The following is a 21238-nucleotide window of genomic DNA, read 5'->3' as shown; positions in this document are numbered from 1 at the left end:
TGAGATACTCCCTCTACATACAGGGGTTTTATTCAGGGATTTGAAATACAGCCATTTGAAATACAGCCATTTTGTGCAAAGATATATTTAGTTCAGGCCTACACTGGTTCAGGCCCTGTGAGATACTTCCTCTACATACAGGGGTTTGAATCAGTGATTTGAAATACAGCCATTTGAAATACAGCCATTTTGTGCAAAGATATATTTACTTCAGGCCTACACTGGTTCAGACCATGTGAGATGCCCCCTCTACATACAGGGGTTTGAATTAGGCATTTGAAATACAGCCATTTGAAATACAGCCATTTTGGGCAAAGATATATTTACTTCAGGCCTACACTGGTTCAGGCCCTGCGAGATACTCCCTCTACATACAGGGGTTTGATTCAGGGATTTGAAATGCAGCCATTTGAAATACAGCCATTTTGTGCAAAGATATATTTAGTTCAGGCCTACACTGGTTCAGACTGTGTGAGATACCCCATCTACATACAGGGGTTTGATTCAGGGATTTGAAATACAGCCATTTGAAATATAGCCATTTTGTGCAAAGACATATTTACTTCAGGCCTACACTGGTTCAGACCGTGTGAGATACCCCCTCTACATACAGGGGTTTGAATCAGGCATTTGAAATACAGCCATTTGAAATACAGCCATTTTGGGCAAAGATATATTTACTTCAGGCCTACACTGGTTCAGGCCCTGTGAGATACTCCCTATACATACATGGGGTTTGATTCAGGGATTTGAAATACAGCCATTTGAAATACAGCCATTTTGGGCAAAGAAATATTAAATTTAGGCCTACACTGGTTCAGACCGTGTGAGATACACCCTTTACATACTGTCATTCTATTCTACCATTAATTTAACACCCATGTAGGGCAAGATCCTAAATTTAAAAAATATGAGGAGAGCGTCAAATAAGGGACGTGGCCCAGGTCGTGGTGCTGCTGGTGGAGCTCCTGTTGCAGGGAGAGGACGTGGTCGATCTGTGCCAGCTACACGCACAAGTGAAACCCCTTCCTCAGGTGCGAGTAGGCATCAAAAGCTGCAGCGGTATTTGATCGGGCCTAATGCTGCTCTACGAATGGTGAGGCCTGAACAAGTACAGGCGATAGTAGACTGGGTTGCTGACGGTGGATCCAGTTCCTTCACATTGTCTCCCACCCAGTCTCCTGCTGAAAGACCACAGTTGGCACCTGCAGCCGATGTCCATCAATCTTTCACCTCACCACTTTGCAAATTAGCCAAGCTGTCTGAGCCACAAGTCATGCAGCAGTCTCTTCTGCTTTTTGATGACTCTGTTAGCAGGGTTTTCCAGGGCCATCCACCTAGCCCTGCCCCAGAGGTGGAAGAGATTGAGTGCACCGATGCCCAACCACTTATTTTTCAAGATGAGTACATGGGAGGACCATCGCAGCACATCTCGGATGATGACGAAACACAGGTGCCAACTGCTGGGGCTTTCGAAAGTGTGCAGAATGAGAAGGAAGTCAGGGGTGAAGACTGGGTGGAAGATGATGTGGAGGACGATGAGGTCCTCGACCCCACATGGAATCAAGGTCATGCGAGTGACCTATGTAGTTCGGAGGAAGAGGCGGTGGTCGCACAGAGCCACCAGCACAGCAGAAGAGGGAGCAGGGTGCAAAAGCGGAGCGGCCGTCCTCTAGACAGTACGCCTCCTACTGCCCACCGCAGCAAGGGACCAAGCACACCAAAGCCAGCTCCAAGGAGTTCCCTGGCATGGCAGTTCTTCAGACAATGTGCTGACGACAAGACACAAGTGGTTTGCACGCTGTGCAATCAGAACCTGAAGCGAGACATAAACGTTCTCAACCTGAGCACAACCTGCATGACCAGGCATTTAAGTGCAAAGCACGAGCTGCAGTGGAGTAGACACCTCAAAAACCAAGAAAGGTCTCTGGCTCCTCCTGCTTCCTCTTCTGCTGCAGTCGCGGCCTCTTCATCCACCTCTGGAGTGACAGTGCCACCTGGCACCGCACAAACAGAGGATCTGCCAGCAACACCAACACCTGGGTCACCAACCATCTCCACAATGTCCCACGGAAGCGTTCAGCTCTCCATATCCCAAACGCTGGAGAGGAAGAGGAAGTACCCCCCTACCCACCCGCGATCCCTAGCCCTGAATGCCAGCATTTCTAAATTACTGGCCTTTGAAATGCTGTCATTCCGTCTGGTGGAGACGGAGAGTTTTAAAACCCTTATGTCGGTGGCTGTCCCACAGTACGTCGTGCCCAGCCGCCACTACTTTTCCAGGCGAGCCATCCCTTCCCTGCACAACCAAGTGGGGGACAAAATCAGGTGTGCACTGTGCAACGCCATCTGTGGCAAGGTGCACCTCACTACGGATACGTGGACCAGTAAGCACGGTCAGGGTCGTTATATCTCCATAACAGCACACTGGGTAAATGCAGTGGCGGCTGGGCTTGAGGCGGATAGCAGTTTGCCGCATGTCCTTCCACCACCGAGGATTGCAGGGCGCTTCAGTTTGCCTCCTGTTGCTTCCTCCTCCTACTCTGCTTCCTCATCCTCCACCAGCTCCTCATCCGGTCAGCATAACACCTTCACCACCAACTTCAGCACAGCCAGGGGTAAACGACAGCAGGCAGTTTTAAAACTTATCTGTTTGGGGGACAAACCCCACACCGCACAGGAGCTGTGGGCGGGCCTTGAACAACAGACCGATGAGTGGTTTGTGGCAGTCAGCCTCAAACCCAGCCTGGTGGTGTGCGATAATGGGCGAAATCTCGTAGCAGCTCTGGGACTAGCCGGTTTGACGCACATCCCTTGCCTGGCGGATGTGCTGAATTTGGTGGTGCAGAGATTCCTTAAAAATTTCCCCGACATGTCAGAGCTGCTGCATAAAGTGCGGGCCGTCTGTGCGCGCTTTTGGCGTTCTCACCCTGCTGCTGCTCGCCTGTCAGTGCTGCAGCGTAACTTCGGCCTTCCAGCTCACCGCCTCATATGCGACGTGTCCACAAGGTGGAACTCCACCTTGCACATGCTGGCCAGACTGTGTGAGCAGCAGCAGGCGATAGTGGAGTTTCAGCTGCAGTACGCACGGGTGAGTCGCTCGGCGGAACAGCACCACTTCACCACCAATGACTGGGCCTCCATGCAAGACCTGTGTTCCTTGTTGCGCTGTTTTGAGTACTCCACCAACATGGCCAGTGCCGATAACGCCGTTCTCAGCGTTACTATACCACTTCTATGCCTCCTTGAAAAAACGCTCCTGGCGATGATGGAAGAGGATGTGGCACAGGAGGAGGAGGAGGAAGAGGGATCATTTCGTAGGGTTTCCGGCCAGTTATTCCCAAGTGGCTCCGAGGGTGGGTTCCTGCACCCACAAACCTAAGGTACACAATTGTCCAGCAAGGGCACAGTTCTGGAGGATGAGGAGGTGGAGGATGAGGAGGAGGAGATGGAGGAGGAGGAACCATGTTCACAGCAGGGTGGCACCTAGACCAGCTCATGGCCATCACTGGTGCGTGGCTGGGGGGATACAGAGGACACAGACAATACACCTCCCTCAGAGGACAGCTTTTCATTGCCTCTGGGCAGCCTGGCACACATGAGGGATTACATGCTGCAGTGTCTCTGCAACGACCGCCGAGTTGCCCACATTCTAACTTGTGCTGATTACTGGGTGGCCACGCTACTGGATCCCCGTTACAAGGACAACGTACCGTCCTTAATTCCGTCACTGGAGTGTGATCATAAGATGCGCGAGTAAAAGCGCACGCTGGTAGACGCGCTGCTGGTGGCATTCCCACCTGACAGCGGGGGCACAGTGGAAGCACAAGGCGAAGGCAGAGGACGAGGAAGATGTCGCAAACGCAGCTGGGGCACCGCCAGCACCTCAGAAGGCAGGGTTAGCATGGCCGAAATGTGGAAAAGCTTTGTCAGCACGCCACAACAACCAGCACCACCAGCTGATATAGAGCGTATTAGCAGGAGGCCTCATGCACACGACAGTTTTTTTTTTGCGGTCCGCAAAAACAGGTTCCGTAGTTCCGTGATCCATGTCTGTTTTTTCTTCCGTGGGTCTTCCTTGATTTTTGGAGGATCCACTGACATGAAGTAAAAAGTCGCTTTGGTGTCCGCCTGGCGGTGCAATTGCAAACGGATCCGTCCCCCATTGACTTTCAATGTAAAGTCAGGAGTCCCTATTATACCATCGGATCGGAGTTTTCTCCAATCCGATGGTATATTTTAACTTGAAGCATCCCCATCACCATGGGAACGCCTCTTAAAATATACCATCGGATTTGAGTTATATCGTGAAAACTCATATCCGACAGTATATTCTAACACAGAGGCGTTCCCATGGTGATGGGGACGCTTCAAGTTAGAATATACTAACAACTGTGTACATGACTGCCCCCTGCTGCCTGGCAGCCCCCGATCTCTTACAGGGTGCTTTGATCCGCACAATTAACCCCTCAGGTGCCACACCTGAGGGGTTAATTGTGCGTATCATGGCCCCCTGTAAGAGATCAGGTGCTGCCAGGCAGGAGGCGGCAGACCCCCTCCCTCCCCAGTTTTAAAAACATTGGTGGCCAGTGCGACCCCCCTCCCTCCCTCCCCTGTATTTAACTCATTGGTGGCCAGTGCAGCCCCCCTCCCTCCCCTGTATTTAACTCATTGGTGGCCAGTGCGGCCCCCGTCCCTCCCCTGTATTTAACTCATTGGTGGCCAGTGCAGCGCATTGCTTATAGCACAGACCTGTCACTTACCAGTAGGAGGAGCACCTGGCCGGTCACAGACATCGCAGGTAAGTGTAATGCTTCTACAATTGCTAAGTAACCATGGCAGCCAGGACTGCAGTAGCGTCCTGGTTTCCATGGTTACCGATCGGAGCCCCAGCGATTAAACTGGGACTCCGATCGGAACTCACCGCTGCCACCAACTGGGGCCATAATATATCTATGGGGGCACAACTGGGGCCATCGTATATGTATAGGGGCACAACTGGGTGTCACGAGGGTGTCAAGAGCCACGCCTGACTCCGTTATACCCGGGGTCAGGAAGTCGCAGCGGGTGGCTGCGCGCTCTATGTCTAAAGACAGTTCTGTTTATTAATGGTAGCTTTCTGGGTTTGCCTTGCAATCCTTTTTGGCTCACTCAGGGATCCGTAGCTTCTCCTCCTCAGCTGTTTCTTGTCCAGCAATCCCAACCTCCTTATATTCCCATCTCTCACTTCTCTGGTTGCCAGATATAGAGCTTCTTGCCTGGACTTCTATACTGACCCACTGGAGCTGTGTAGTTGTGTTCCCTGGTTGTTGTTCCAGAACGTTACCCTCCGGATCCCTGTTGGGCCTTGGTGGTTTGCTGTGGTCGCCCACCTGGGATTATATGTTTGTTTGTATTGTCTGTCCTCTCCTTGGTGTTTTCCTCTTAGTGTCAGTGGTGCGGACTAGTGATCCCACCGCCCCGTTCACTACATAGGGCTCATCTTAAGGAAAGCCAGGGTTTAGGCACGTGATCGGCGTACGGGTGAGGAACCCGTCTAGGGACGTCAGGGCAGTCAGGTGCCAGCTGCAAGGTGAGTCAGGGGTCACCATCTTTCCCTCTCCCTTGGACAGGGCCTTCCCATTTCCCTCCCTTTGCGTGACGCCGGTCATTACACTGGGACCGTAATATATGTATGGGGGCACAACTGGGGCCATAATATATGTATAGGGACACATCTGGGGTCATAGTATATGTATGAGGGCACAACTGGGGCCATAATATAAAGATGGGGTCACAACTGGGGCCATAGTATATGGGGGGGGATTTTAATTAGGAGGGGGGGGAGAGGGGAGGCCGCACTGGCCACCAATGAATGTAATACAGGGGAGGGAGGGAGGGGGGCCGCACTGGCCACCATTGAATTTAAAACTGGGGAGGGAGGGGGTCTGCCCCCTCCTGCCTGGCAGCACCTGATCTCTTACAGGGGGCTATGATACGCACAATTAACCCCTCAGGTGCCGCACCTGAGGGGTTAATTGTGCGGATCACAGCCCCTGTAAGAGATCGGGTGCTGCCAGGCAGCAGGGGGCAGTCATGTACACAGTTCTTAGTATATTCTAACTTGAAGCGTCCCCATCACTATGGGAACGCCTCTGTGTTAGAATATACTGTCGGATCTGAGTTTTCACGAAAAAGCTCAGCTCTGAAAAAGCTTTTATGCAGACGGATCTGCGATCAGTCTGTGTGAAAGTAGCCTACGGACACGGATCACGGACGCGGATGACAATCTTGTGTGCATCCGTGTTTTTTCACGGACCCATTGACTTGAATGGGTCCGCGAACCGTTGTCCGTCAAAAAAATAGGACAGGTCCTATTTTTTGGACGGACAGGATACACGGATCACGGACGCGGACGAACAACGGTGCATTTTCCGAGTTTTCAACTGACCCATTGAAAGTCAATTGGTCCGCAGAAAATCACGGAAAACGGAACAACGGACACGGATGCACACAACGGTCGTGTGCATGAGGCCTTGGTCAGTCTCAATATTGTATGTTAGTGGCCACATGGGCACCACCATAGGGGTCATACTCAGCCAAGCTGCCTGAGAAGTCTAACAGACCCCTCTGTCCTATATGAATAGAACATCAGCATCATAAATGGTATGGGATAATGGCAGTCTCCTGTAACAAATATAGCAGATATTGGGTCATTTTTAAAACTACCAAAATGTTGACAAGTTCCCATAAAATCTGCAAAATTTTAAATATTACAGCCCTGAATTTCCTTCAGTGTCAAGGTGGAGAATGTTTACCTCAGCTTCCCAGAAAAAATAAAACATTATGATTTTGGTATACCTCAAATAGAGCCGCGTTTCTCAGCTTAACCTGCCATTCACTAGTATAAGATTTTTTGTGAAATACCATGAACCACAAACCAACATACATAGCACAGTCACATTACCACAGTATAGACATTATTTCAACAAACCACACACTTATTATGCAACTCCAGACTTCTGTACACCCCTCTCACTCTCAAATCTAGCTCTAGTCCTTTACTATGAGTCATTGTCTCCTGCCACCTGCTGCCAAAAATACAGCAAAGTCTTCCTCAAATGTCCCCATATCATCTAGAATAAAAATGCCAAACTGTCTGCTGTCCAGGTTACACATCTACACTCCAAGGTTGACCTTATTATATCTAAAAGGGGTTGTCTCACCTCAGACATTGGTGGCAAATTGCTAGGATATGTCTCCATTGTCAGATAGATGTGGGTCCCACCTCTTGGACTCCAACATGTCTCTAGAAACGGACCCCCAAATTAAACAGAGTGCAGCGTTGCATGCATGGCCGTCCTCCACTGATTATTATGGGAGTTTCAAAAAATAGTTGAGCACTGGTTCGACTACTTCTGGCAGCAGGGGTGGATTGGCTAAAGACCCTACAGGGAAATCTCCCTGTAGTTCGATGCCCAGGGGGCCACCTGGGCCCTCCTCACAGGATGTATTTTGTGATGAACTGTGGAATTTGGCTCTGTTGGGGTGGTATAATGTGCCACAATTGGTATTTTTGTCCCTGCCTTCCATCAATTTAAACCCGACTACAAAACGGGGCCACTTTTAGTATTTTTTCCAGGGCCACTTTAAGTTCCTAGTCCACCCCTGTCCGGCAGTCCCAAAGAGGAATGGCAGCTTTGCTTTAGCTGTGCACTCTCCCTTCATATCTAGGAATGGCAGCTTTGCTTTAGCTGTGCACTCTCCCTTCATATCTATAGGCCTTCAGAAAATAGCAGCGTGCACTTTTGGGGCCCAGTTCTAGAGATAGGTGGCAAAGGTAGGATATGCACCTACTGTATCTGACACTAATGTCATACCCTAGTGATATGCAACCAATATCTAAGGTGACACAAACCCTTTAAATTTAATGTTTGTGTTTTTGTTTTTTTTACATAGTAATTACCTCACCTCAGTAGGATGAGCTGTAGAGTAAATTTAAAGGCTTATTCCTATCATGCAAAGTTATAGCATTTCGCTAGCATTTTGCATCACTTTCTCTTCTGTGGGGGTCTTACTGCCGGTGCCTTGCCAATCTTGAGAACGTAGTATATGGTATGATTTGGATCTGTATACCTGATGCTCGCTGTTGTTTTATAGTATTTGACGTCTCTAGACATTTTATTTATTTTCTTTGAGTAACTTTTGGTTTAAACTGAAACTGTGCTATTGCCTTATGACTATACTTATAGCAGCATATCTGTCTCTTTGTCCTGGGTTACATTTGCTGTGACATCTTGGTTCAGGATACCCTAGATCAGTGATGGCTAACCCCCAGCACTCCAGCTGTGATGAAACTACAACTCCCAGAATACTCTATTAATTTCTATGGGTGTGTAGGCATGTCCTGTTTGCAAGGTGAATGGTAATGTCCAGTTGTTAATTTATCCATTGGCGAAGGAGCAACTGAATGAAGATTTCTAAGAAACCCTTGGCTTGGAGCCATGCTACATGTTAATGGCAGAAGTTAAATCAAATATCCCGATTTCAGACAAACAATTAAAGGGGTTTCTTATTCCTCATTTTAGTGCATTCAAAAATATTGCTGCTTGCAATTTAAATAATTTGCAGAAAATGCAATGTTCCAATGTTATTTCACTACTCGTGATCCATGCTACAGAATTGTTTGTAAGATCCACCCTGATCATGACCAGCCACACTTGCTTTTGGTGTTCATACATGCTTAGTTTTAGATCTTTCTCCTAGCGTCTCCGTAACGCTCCATGTCTGACATTGACTCTGCTCTTGCACTTTCATACAGTAGATGGTGGATGTAGAACAGCATGAAATATTTGATTATTTTAAAATGCAAATGCAGTTATAAATTTTTCTTACTTGACATAGGGGGCAACACAAATAGGCACAAGTAGCTAGGCACAACAGACGTAGGCAGGGCCTGCAATACAGTAGTACAGTAGAAAATACCACCCCAAATGCCACAGTGCAGCACAAAATACTGCCCAATCAAAACCAAACACCAGAAGGCACCACAAAATACTGCCGCCCCCACAGCAGTATGCAACTGTATCCATTGTCCTGAAGATGGTGATCCAGTTGGATTCAGGAGGGCACCTTTGGCTACCGGCTAGGTAAATAAGCACCTGATGCTCCTAGCACTGGTTAATGCTCAGAGCGGGTATAAGAGAGAGAGATAGAAAGTGTGAGGGTCCGACGGATCTGTTGGAAAGGGTTCCACTAGACGAAAGACTAGAGGTGCCTTGGGTTTATAGGAGTGGAGTGGAAAGAAGGTTGGGTGCTAGATACCAGAGGCTGCTCCGGGTATAGTCAGGTCGACAAGGTGTCTGCCTGTAAAGTATATGATAGTGAGCCAAATTAGGGGGACTGGTAGGTAAAAATACCCTCCAGGTCTCGCCTATTTGAAATATACCCTTTTGGGCGCCAATAGCAGTTAATCTTTAATGGTTGGTATTTGGGCTTTGTATTAGTAAAAAGAGCAAATTTTAGGGTGTAGGGGTGTGTATTGAGATATCAATGTGTGAGATAAAAACACATATATAATTATATATATACGCACATATAAAACCTGCACAAAAGATCGAAAGATTGTACACATATAAAAAAATCAAAAAAATCTGCAAAAAAGATTAAAAGATTGTGCACATAGGTAGGATCACTGCAAACCGTCTCAAGTGCCTAAGGGACCGTGTTCTGCAGCATCGTACACTGTATAGTATGGTACAGTATGTAAATCAATAGATTAAAAATCTGTATAAAAGGATACCAATATATATATATATATTAAAATAATATATTTAAAATAATCTGGTATCGTGGGTTCAGTTACTCACTTCACGAGGGGGGCGGTTTACCAGGATAAGCATAATACACCTGTAAACCGAGTACCCCCCCAGCCTGGATCGCTTCTAGAGTTTTAACGGATGAAGGCAGCCAATCACACGGGTGCTTCTCTTCAAAGGTCTTTATTGCATGTACATATAAATCCGGCTCCTGGAGCTGATTTATATGTACATGCAATAAAGACCTTTGAAGAGAATATCGTGAGTAACTGAACCCACGATACCACATTATTTTAAATATATTATTTTAATATATATATATATTGGTATCCTTTTATACAGATTTTTAATCTATTGATTTACATACTGTACCATTTCACAGAAACAACCTAGAAGCCAATAGATCCCATGAGGACAATTAGAATAGTAAAAAGTTTTCTTTAGGCCTCATGCACACGACAGTATTTTTTCACAGTCCGCAAAACGGGGTTCCGTTGTTCCGTGATCCGTTTCTGTTTTAGTTTCCGTCTGTCTTCCTTGATTTTTGGAGGATCATGAAGGAAAAGTGAAAATAAATCTAAGTCAAGTTTGCCTTGCAAATGACGGACGCGGACGCGGATGACAATCTTGTGTGCCTCCGTGTTTTTTCACGGACCCATTGACTTGAATGGGTCCGCAAACCGTTGTCCGTGAAAAAAATAGGACAGGTCATATTTTTTTGACGGACTGGAAACACGGATCACGGACGCGGATAACAAACGGTGCATTATCCGAGTTTTCAACGGACCCATTGAAAGTCAATGGGTCCGCAGAAAATCACGGAAAACGGAACAACGGACACGGAACACAACAACGGTCGTGTGCATGAGGCCTTATAGTTGGGAAAACCCCTTTAACAACATACTTTCCCCAAGATGGAAATTTTTTTGCTATCAAGACATGCAGCAATATCAAATGCATATATATTATATTATTATAAAAACACTTATAGATCCAATTTTTAGTAACTTGTTCTCTTTAAAATGAAAGAATACATTTGTTGAAAATCTATTCTTACACTTGCTTTGTTCCCTGACATTCTATATCTTATATATATAACTCACACTATTACAGTGTTTAAGAAAACCGAAACCACATGTCATTGTTAGAATTCCAAAGTCATTGCTCTAATAGTAGCTGATGTCACATTATCTTTGTTTGCTAAGAAATACCATATACCAATTTCTTTCTTACAAATAGAAAACCAAGTTTCTGTTCCCAGTGTTAACTTAACAAATGTGTTATTCATTTACTAGTGTTCTAAAAATGCATATCGCTGGTACAAAACAGCTAGAGATAGTAAAAGTGGTGGAATTTGGTGGTTAGCACTGTTGTCTTTCAACGATGGGGGGTCTTGGCTTTGAATATGGCTTTCTTCCAAACTGCAGGAATAATCTGGTAGGTTATATAATTATAAAAAAATGTATTCACATACTGCCAATATATTCTACATTGCTTGTCAATTGAGGAGATAACGCACAAGAAAATCGACTAGTATTCACGACAAACGAGAAAGCAATCAAACAAAGGGAAAATTCCATAAGAACCCTTGTGTTGACATGGAAAATATGCATACATTTGCATGATCTAGTCACTCAATTAGTCTCTGAGCCAAAAGTGTGAAACAAGGGTAGCTAGCTCAAGACAGGGTGAAGTGAAGATATCTGTGATAGAGATGAACAAATTTCTTGAAATTCATTAGAGCCTGAATCTAAAGTGCTCCAATTGGCTTGAAAATAGGTATATTACACTTTGAGGTCTGCTAAACATTTTTTTCTCCCATGTCTTTCTCTCTTTTAATTTTTTTTTTTTAATTTTTGATCTCCCCCCCCCTCAACTTAAGCTCTTGACAGCAATAGTAAATAGTGACACTGACATATATAGCTACAGGTAAATGCATGGTTGAAGGTGTTAACAAACAGCCTGCTTAAAAACACACTGTGCTGTCATATTTTTTCACTCCATAAGAAACATTTTTTACCCCCAAAAGTGTGTGTGTGTGTGTGTGGGCGGGGGGGGGGGAATGGCAGTGTGTCTTATGGAGTGAATACTAATGACCACTTCCTCATCAGTATGAAAGAGGTGCGATGAGTGTCAGCACAGTCTGGAGCAGGAGATGTAACTTTTGTTTTGTATGTCTGATGGAGCATGGTGGTCTGATCTGAGATCTGAGGAGGAATGGGGGTATGATGGGAGTCTGATCTGAGGTCTGAGGGGGAATGGTGGTCTGATACAGAAGTCTGAGTGAGCTTGAGGGTCTGATACAAAGGTCTGATGGGGCTCTGCTCTGAGGTCTGAGAAGGAATGGAGGTATGATGGGTGTCTGATCTGAGATCTGAGGAAGAATGGGGGTTTTATACAGAGGTCTGAGGAGGAATGGGGGTCTGATGGGGGTCTGATAGAGAGTTCTGATGGAGCTTGGGGATCTGATCTGAGATCTGATGGAGCTTGTGGTCTGATGGGGTTTTGATCTGAGGTCTGATGAAAAATGTTTTATTCTTATTTTCTTCCCCTATACTCTAATAATGTCTTATGGTCTGGTGCATCTTATCCAGTGAAAATATGATAAACATGTTCCATAAATTATCCGTTATATACTTTGTGTTTATACACACTTAGTAGTATCGGACAAAATCAGTGGCTTGTTTTGAACAGGCACCTAAAACTTCTCCCTTTTTTTGGGACAGCAGCAGTACAGTGCAGAACCTCAAGAACAAGGCAGAATATGTGCAGCTGTTTGGCATAGTAGTAGTGGCAGCAGGGGGGTAGCAGCTACTGCAGTACAATATGGACCGCCATGAACTGGCAGACAGCAGCATCATTGGGCCAATGATTTCCACTGTCATCAATGGCAGATCCATGGGTCTTATTCATGTTAACAAAAGTAATGTTTTGGACTCTTGCAATGCACAATATTGCCCACTTGGGTGTGAAGATGCCACCTGCTATGCTGAAAACCCTCTCTCTTTGTCTTCACTACCACTTTCTCTCCTCTCCTTGCTTTGTGTACAGCTGCATGGTTGCTTCTAATATTTAGCTTCGGCTATAACATTGCGCTGCTGACTTAATTTCCTTGCCTGAGAAATGTTCTAAGATGTTTGTTCTGTTGTCTGCCCAAATACCAGAGGAAGTAATATGTGGTCAGAGTAAAACTTAACGTTTAATTAGAGCAATTTAGAAAAATGGGTCCCGAGATAAGAGATAACAACAAATTATATGTATATACACATTCGGAGCAACACAGCGGTATACCAAACGGATGCAAGAAGTGCCAATATCAGATAAATGATGCTCGGCGGCACCAATAAGTAACCGGTTGGTCCTACCACATAGATGAAACGCTCCAAAATCAGCAATTGTCCGGCCGGTGTTGATTGATGTGCACACCGTTGCTGGCGGCAATTAGCATGAAACAGGGTGGTTGGCAAAACTGGCTGGCCCTAGAGTTACCCTAGGAACCTACGCTGGCCTATGTGACCGGATGACGGGGACCCGCCACCAGTCACCAACAGGAACCTCACCCTGGAATTGTGCGCCCTAGAAAGCCCTTGCTTACCTGATCCCTACATGCACGTTTCGCTAGGAGAGATGAGTAACAAGCTCATCAGGGGTAACATGGGAGCTTGGGCTGAACCTGTGCAGGGTGCACTGACAATAATGTCAATAGTGCACTCTACACAGACACGAGGTATCCCACGATCCAGATATGGATCCAAGTGGGAGAGTTAGCTATAGGAGGAAAGGGGGGGGTCAAGATATAGAACCCTCTCCTAACAGCTCACTGAGACGCATGGACTGATGTAGCCTAGGTAGCGCTGGAGAGACGCTACCTTTTAAAGTGAAAGCCAGCTTCAAAAAGAGGCTTGGCTAAAGACACGCCCACCTCAGTCGGAGCGAGCGGTGGACGTCCGCGCATGCGCGGAACGAAGCTACGCACAGAGAGAGGAGGGCAGGGTAGCGGACGTAAGTGACTGGAGAGACGTCACCACGCCACATCTCGCAGATGCACGCGAGATGACGCGACGGTTGCCTAGCAAACAGGACGCTATTCCCAGGCACCGTCGGATCGCACAGCTCCAGATATGTTGCTGCGCTTTTAATATAGAAAAGGTATTAATGGCATATAGATAGAACAAATATAAGAATCAAGGCTATGTTGGCAGTATAAGAACACAAGTGAAAGGGGCAAAAGGGAAATGACATCAGGAAAAGGGGACAGGTAGACGAGGACGGAGGGGGATGGGGAAGGTGATGGTATATACCCAGATAAGGGGTATAGCAGTGAATATGCATACACCACTAAGTATATGTATCAAGACATATAGAGGTACCATCAAGATACATTATAGGTGACCCATCATTGAGCTATATGAAACAGCTGAAGTTAAGCTGTTCATTAAGCCCCGTGGGTGAGACTGTGCCCAGCGTGAAAATCCAGCGAGATTCTCTCTGGAGTAGCATGCGGTCCCAGTCTCCACCACGGGCCGGACGGACAACTTGCTCAATTCCTATTGCCTTGAGGCAATTTGAATTCCCCTGATGGTGATCGTGGACATGCCTTGACACTGCCGTGTCCCTGTTATTGGCAATGTCGCCAAGATGCTCCCCCAGGCGTCTACGCAGCTCGCGTTTAGTTTTTCCCACGTATTCCAAACCGCAGGCGCAAGTGATCTTATAAATGACGCCCTGCGTCTTGCAGTTGATGAAATCCCTAATGGGGAACGTTTTTGACAAATTGGAGCTGTAAAAGGTTTTACCTGGTTGAATAAACCCACAGGCTACACATCCACTACATCTAAAGCAGCCGATTGGCCTGCGGTCGAGCCAGGTGCCTTGCCTAGGGACAGGTGTAAAGTGGCTGTGAACAAGAAGATCCTTTAAATTACTACCCCTTCTAAATGTTATCTGGGGGTAATCATGCACGGCTTCTTTAATATCGGGGTCCATCAGCAAGATGGGCCAGTGCTTCTTGAGGATCCCTCTAATCTTGTCAGCACAGCCATCAAAAGTACCTAGTAATCGGATCTTCTGATCCTGGGGCGGTCTTACCCTAGGCACCAGGAGATCAGGGCGGGCCGTGTCGGTCGCCCTATGGTAGGCCTGTCTGAGTACATCATCGGGGTACCCCCTATTAAGGAATCTGGTCCTCAGCTCATTAGCCCTCTTTTTAAAATCAGGTCCCTCGGAGCAGTTACGCCTGAGGCGCAGGTATTGGCCACATGGAATGCCCCTTTTCAGGGGGGTAGGGTGGCTGCTACTCCAGTGGAGGACCGAATTTGTAGAGGTCGGCTTTCTAAAAATGGTAGTAGAAAGCTCATCATCACCTTTCCTCGATATAGAGACATCGAGGAAAGGGAGGCTCACTGGATGGGAGTCGTGCGTGAACCTCAAACCTATGTCGTTGCAGTTTAATTTAGCGACAAAGTCAGAGAAGGACGACTTTGAGTCGTTCCAGATGAGGAAGACGTCGTCGATGTAACGGGCCCACAGGCCTATGGGCCCGGTACTCGACGACATCTCCTCAGAAAACACATAGGTAGATTCCCACCAGCCCAGGAGCAAGTTAGCGTACGCCGGCGCACAGGAGCAACCCATCGCCGTGCCCCTGAGCTGGTGGTAGAGTCTTGTGCCAAAGAGGAAAAAATTGTGCGTCAACAGATATTCAAGCAATCTCAGGACAAAGATGTTATGCTCGGAATACTGACAGCCCCTCATACTAAGATAGTATCCGACTGCCTTAAGACCGACTGTGTGAGGGATGGATGAGTACAAAGCCTCTACATCGATGCTGCCCAGTATGGCCTGTGGATCAATGCTCACCCCATCCAGTCTTTTAATCTTGCTGATGGACCCCGATATTAAAGAAGCCGTGCATGATTACCCCCAGATAACATTTAGAAGGGGTAGTAATTTAAAGGATCTTCTTGTTCACAGCCACTTTACACCTGTCCCTAGGCAAGGCACCTGGCTCGACCGCAGGCCAATCGGCTGCTTTAGATGTAGTGGATGTGTAGCCTGTGGGTTTATTCAACCAGGTAAAACCTTTTACAGCTCCAATTTGTCAAAAACGTTCCCCATTAGGGATTTCATCAACTGCAAGACGCAGGGCGTCATTTATAAGATCACTTGCGCCTGCGGTTTGGAATACGTGGGAAAAACTAAACGCGAGCTGCGTAGACGCCTGGGGGAGCATCTTGGCGACATTGCCAATAACAGGGACACGGCAGTGTCAAGGCATGTCCACGATCACCATCAGGGGAATTCAAATTGCCTCAAGGCAATAGGAATTGAGCAAGTTGTCAGTCCGGCCCGTGGTGGAGACTGGGACCGCATGCTACTCCAGAGAGAATCTCGCTGGATTTTCACGCTGGGCACAGTCTCACCCACGGGGCTTAATGAACAGCTTAACTTCAGCTGTTTCATATAGCTCAATGATGGGTCACCTATAATGTATCTTGATGGTACCTCTATATGTCTTGATACATATACTTAGTGGTGTATGCATATTCACTGCTATACCCCTTATCTGGGTATATACCATCACCTTCCCCATCCCCCTCCGTCCTCGTCTACCTGTCCCCTTTTCCTGATGTCATTTCCCTTTTGCCCCTTTCACTTGTGTTCTTATACTGCCAACATAGCCTTGATTCTTATATTTGTTCTATCTATATGCCATTAATACCTTTTCTATATTAAAAGCGCAGCAACATATCTGGAGCTGTGCGATCCGACGGTGCCTGGGAATAGCGTCCTGTTTGCTAGGCAACCGTCGCGTCATCTCGCGTGCATCTGCGAGATGTGGCGTGGTGACGTCTCTCCAGTCACTTACGTCCGCTACCCTGCCCTCCTCTCTCTGTGCGTAGCTTCGTTCCGCGCATGCGCGGACGTCCACCGCTCGCTCCGACTGAGGTGGGCGTGTCTTTAGCCAAGCCTCTTTTTGAAGCTGGCTTTCACTTTAAAAGGTAGCGTCTCTCCAGCGCTACCTAGGCTACATCAGTCCATGCGTCTCAGTGAGCTGTTAGGAGAGGGTTCTATATCTTGACCCCCCCCTTTCCTCCTATAGCTAACTCTCCCACTTGGATCCATATCTGGATCGTGGGATACCTCGTGTCTGTGTAGAGTGCACTATTGACATTATTGTCAGTGCACCCTGCACAGGTTCAGCCCAAGCTCCCATGTTACCCCTGATGAGCTTGTTACTCATCTCTCCTAGCGAAACGTGCATGTAGGGATCAGGTAAGCAAGGGCTTTCTAGGGCGCACAATTCCAGGGTGAGGTTCCTGTTGGTGACTGGTGGCGGGTCCCCGTCATCCGGTCACATAGGCCAGCGTAGGTTCCTAGGGTAACTCTAGGGCCAGCCAGTTTTGCCAACCACCCTGTTTCATGCTAATTGCCGCCAGCAACGGTGTGCACATCAATCAACACCGGCCGGACAATTGCTGATTTTGGAGCGTTTCATCTATGTGGTAGGACCAACCGGTTACTTATTGGTGCCGCCGAGCATCATTTATCTGATATTGGCACTTCTTGCATCCGTTTGGTAAACCGCTGTGTTGCTCCGAATGTGTATATACATATAATTTGTTGTTATCTCTTATCTCGGGACCCATTTTTCTAAATTGCTCTAATTAAACGTTAAGTTTTACTCTGACCACATATTACTTCCTCTGTTTGTTCCAGGTGGTCACCCACAATATTTAAATTGCTATTTTTGTACTCAATTTTTCTTGGTATGGCAGGTTTCTTGTCTGTTGGTCTCAATACGGACACATGGTTGGATGAGGCAAAGGAGGTCTTCTGTGATAAATCATATGTGCAAAAGAAATTTGTTCCCTCTTTCAAAACTGCTTTCAAGGAATTGAACAAACTTTATAAAGAACATTTATCGAGCTGGTGGGAGGTGCAGAGCCTCGATAATTATATCAAGCATGGCATTGTTCCCAGGGGCCTGAGGATTTCTATCACCCCTGTCAGTCGACAGAGAAGTCCTGGCTTTAGTAACCGCTGGGAACAATTAGCCACCGCCAGCTCCCTTCAGTTCATGGTTTTGTTATTAGAGGAGGAGAAGTTAAATCTTGAGAGTCTGGGGGAGCGATTAAAGGCTCAGATTGAAGTTACAAAAACCTTTACCCAGGACCCCGACTTCATTAACAAAGAGAAATTATTGCAAACATCTATAGAGAAATATCAATTTTATCTTCGAGAGCGGAAACACCGGCAATTTAACAAGGATCTTGCCGAATTTAAGGACAATAAGGCGTATTCCGTTCTCAAAGATAAAGTCACTGTCAGGGAGGTGGCCTCCGATTTATCCACTACGGAGACTGACCACTCTGATAGTGACCGTGAGCAAACAAGCTCAGTATCTAGACGGAAGACTCAAAATAGAAGGGGCGGGGGGCGTGGAAGTAGGGGAAGGGGTCTACCCCAGAGTTTTTTAGATCAGGCTATCCCTTATCCGCTGAGGAACAGGTCGCGGACACGGGATCAGCAGGCCCCCAGGTAATTAATCTGTCCAAGCGAATATTAAATACAACTGAGATGGCTGTCCTCAGCAAGGGCCTATCTTTTGTCCCCACTCGCCGTTTTGACACCTTTACTTGGACAAAGGATTTAAATTTGTTCATAAGAAAATTAAGGTGGCGTAAGTTCTTTAGACACAAGGATGAACGGCAGTGTTTGGAACTGGGTATCCCCTTGGATATTTTATCTGATGTCAGACTGCTGTACAGTTTGGAGGAAACAGTTGGAGGTTCATCTGGTCTGGGCCCCTTCACGACCCTCAAAAATAAAAGTACCAGAATGCCTCCTTCCAGCGATATATCGTGTTTGGATATCTTTCTCAAACTGGTATCCGCAGATCTGAAACAAATCACCTCTCTTTCCTCCTGCAACAATTGCACTAGGGAAGAATGGGTAGCCATCACTTCACTTAAAAATGACTCCACGATCACCGTCAAGCCCTCAGATAAAGGGGGCAACACGGTGATCCTGAACACAGCGGATTAAAAGGGCATGTGCGAACAGATCCTCCGGGACAAAAAAAGCTATGAGGTTCTGCCATTTAATCCAACTGACGTGTATTTAGTTGAACTCTTGGATATTTTACAGGACGCCAAAACCAAGAATCTAATTTCTGCTGAGGAACTGGACTTTCTTTATCCCAAGCACCCGGTGATCGCCACCTTTTATAGCCTACCGAAGGTGCATAAGGGGACAACCCCCCTTAAAGGTAGGCCAATTGTCTCGGGTGTTGGCTGTCTCAGTCAAAACTTGGGTGTCTATATCGACAAAGTCCTTATGCCCTTCGTGGTGTCCCTGCCATCTTATGTCAGGGACACCATGGACCTGCTTAAAAGACTGGATGGGGTGAGCATTGATCCACAGGCCATACTGGGCAGCATCGATGTAGAGGCTTTGTACTCATCCATCCCTCACACAGTCGGTCTTAAGGCAGTCGGATACTATCTTAGTATGAGGGGCTGTCAGTATTCCGAGCATAACATCTTTGTCCTGAGATTGCTTGAATATCTGTTGACGCACAATTTTTTCCTCTTTGGCACAAGACTCTACCACCAGCTCAGGGGCACGGCGATGGGTTGCTCCTGTGCGCCGGCGTACGCTAACTTGCTCCTGGGCTGGTGGGAATCTACCTATGTGTTTTCTGAGGAGATGTCGTCGAGTACCGGGCCCATAGGCCTGTGGGCCCGTTACATCGACGACGTCTTCCTCATCTGGAACGACTCAAAGTCGTCCTTCTCTGACTTTGTCGCTAAATTAAACTGCAACGACATAGGTTTGAGGTTCACGCACGACTCCCATCCAGTGAGCCTCCCTTTCCTCGATGTCTCTATATCGAGGAAAGGTGATGATGAGCTTTCTACTACCATTTTTAGAAAGCCGACCTCTACAAATTCGGTCCTCCACTGGAGTAGCAGCCACCCTACCCCCCTGAAAAGGGGCATTCCATGTGGCCAATACCTGCGCCTCAGGCGTAACTGCTCCGAGGGACCTGATTTTAAAAAGAGGGCTAATGAGCTGAGGACCAGATTCCTTAATAGGGGGTACCCCGATGATGTACTCAGACAGGCCTACCATAGGGCGACCGACACGGCCCGCCCTGATCTCCTGGTGCCTAGGGTAAGACCGCCCCAGGATCAGAAGATCCGATTACTAGGTACTTTTGATGGCTGTGCTGACAAGATTAGAGGGATCCTCAAGAAGCACTGGCCCATCTTGCTGATGGACCCCGATATTAAAGAAGCCGTGCATGATTACCCCCAGATAACATTTAGAAGGGGTAGTAATTTAAAGGATCTTCTTGTTCACAGCCACTTTACACCTGTCCCTAGGCAAGGCACCTGGCTCGACCGCAGGCCAATCGGCTGCTTTAGATGTAGTGGATGTGTAGCCTGTGGGTTTATTCAACCAGGTAAAACCTTTTACAGCTCCAATTTGTCAAAAACGTTCCCCATTAGGGATTTCATCAACTGCAAGACGCAGGGCGTCATTTATAAGATCACTTGCGCCTGCGGTTTGGAATACGTGGGAAAAACTAAACGCGAGCTGCGTAGACGCCTGGGGGAGCATCTTGGCGACATTGCCAATAACAGGGACACGGCAGTGTCAAGGCATGTCCACGATCACCATCAGGGGAATTCAAATTGCCTCAAGGCAATAGGAATTGAGCAAGTTGTCCGTCCGGCCCGTGGTGGAGACTGGGACCGCATGCTACTCCAGAGAGAATCTCGCTGGATTTTCACGCTGGGCACAGTCTCACCCACGGGGCTTAATGAACAGCTTAACTTCAGCTGTTTCATATAGCTCAATGATGGGTCACCTATAATGTATCTTGATGGTACCTCTATATGTCTTGATACATATACTTAGTGGTGTATGCATATTCACTGCTATACCCCTTATCTGGGTATATACCATCACCTTCCCCATCCCCCTCCGTCCTCGTCTACCTGTCCCCTTTTCCTGATGTCATTTCCCTTTTGCCCCTTTCACTTGTGTTCTTATACTGCCAACATAGCCTTGATTCTTATATTTGTTCTATCTATATGCCATTAATACCTTTTCTATATTAAAAGCGCAGCAACATATCTGGAGCTGTGCGATCCGACGGTGCCTGGGAATAGCGTCCTGTTTGCTAGGCAACCGTCGCGTCATCTCGCGTGCATCTGCGAGATGTGGCGTGGTGACGTCTCTCCAGTCACTTACGTCCGCTACCCTGCCCTCCTCTCTCTGTGCGTAGCTTCGTTCCGCGCATGCGCGGACGTCCACCGCTCGCTCCGACTGAGGTGGGCGTGTCTTTAGCCAAGCCTCTTTTTGAAGCTGGCTTTCACTTTAAAAGGTAGCGTCTCTCCAGCGCTACCTAGGCTACATCAGTCCATGCG

Source organism: Bufo bufo, chromosome 4 (genome assembly GCF_905171765.1).
Source record: "Bufo bufo chromosome 4, aBufBuf1.1, whole genome shotgun sequence".
Taxonomy (NCBI): domain Eukaryota; kingdom Metazoa; phylum Chordata; class Amphibia; order Anura; family Bufonidae; genus Bufo; species Bufo bufo.
The sequence above is the reverse complement of the archived record's forward strand: the minus strand, read 5'-3'. Positions refer to the sequence as shown.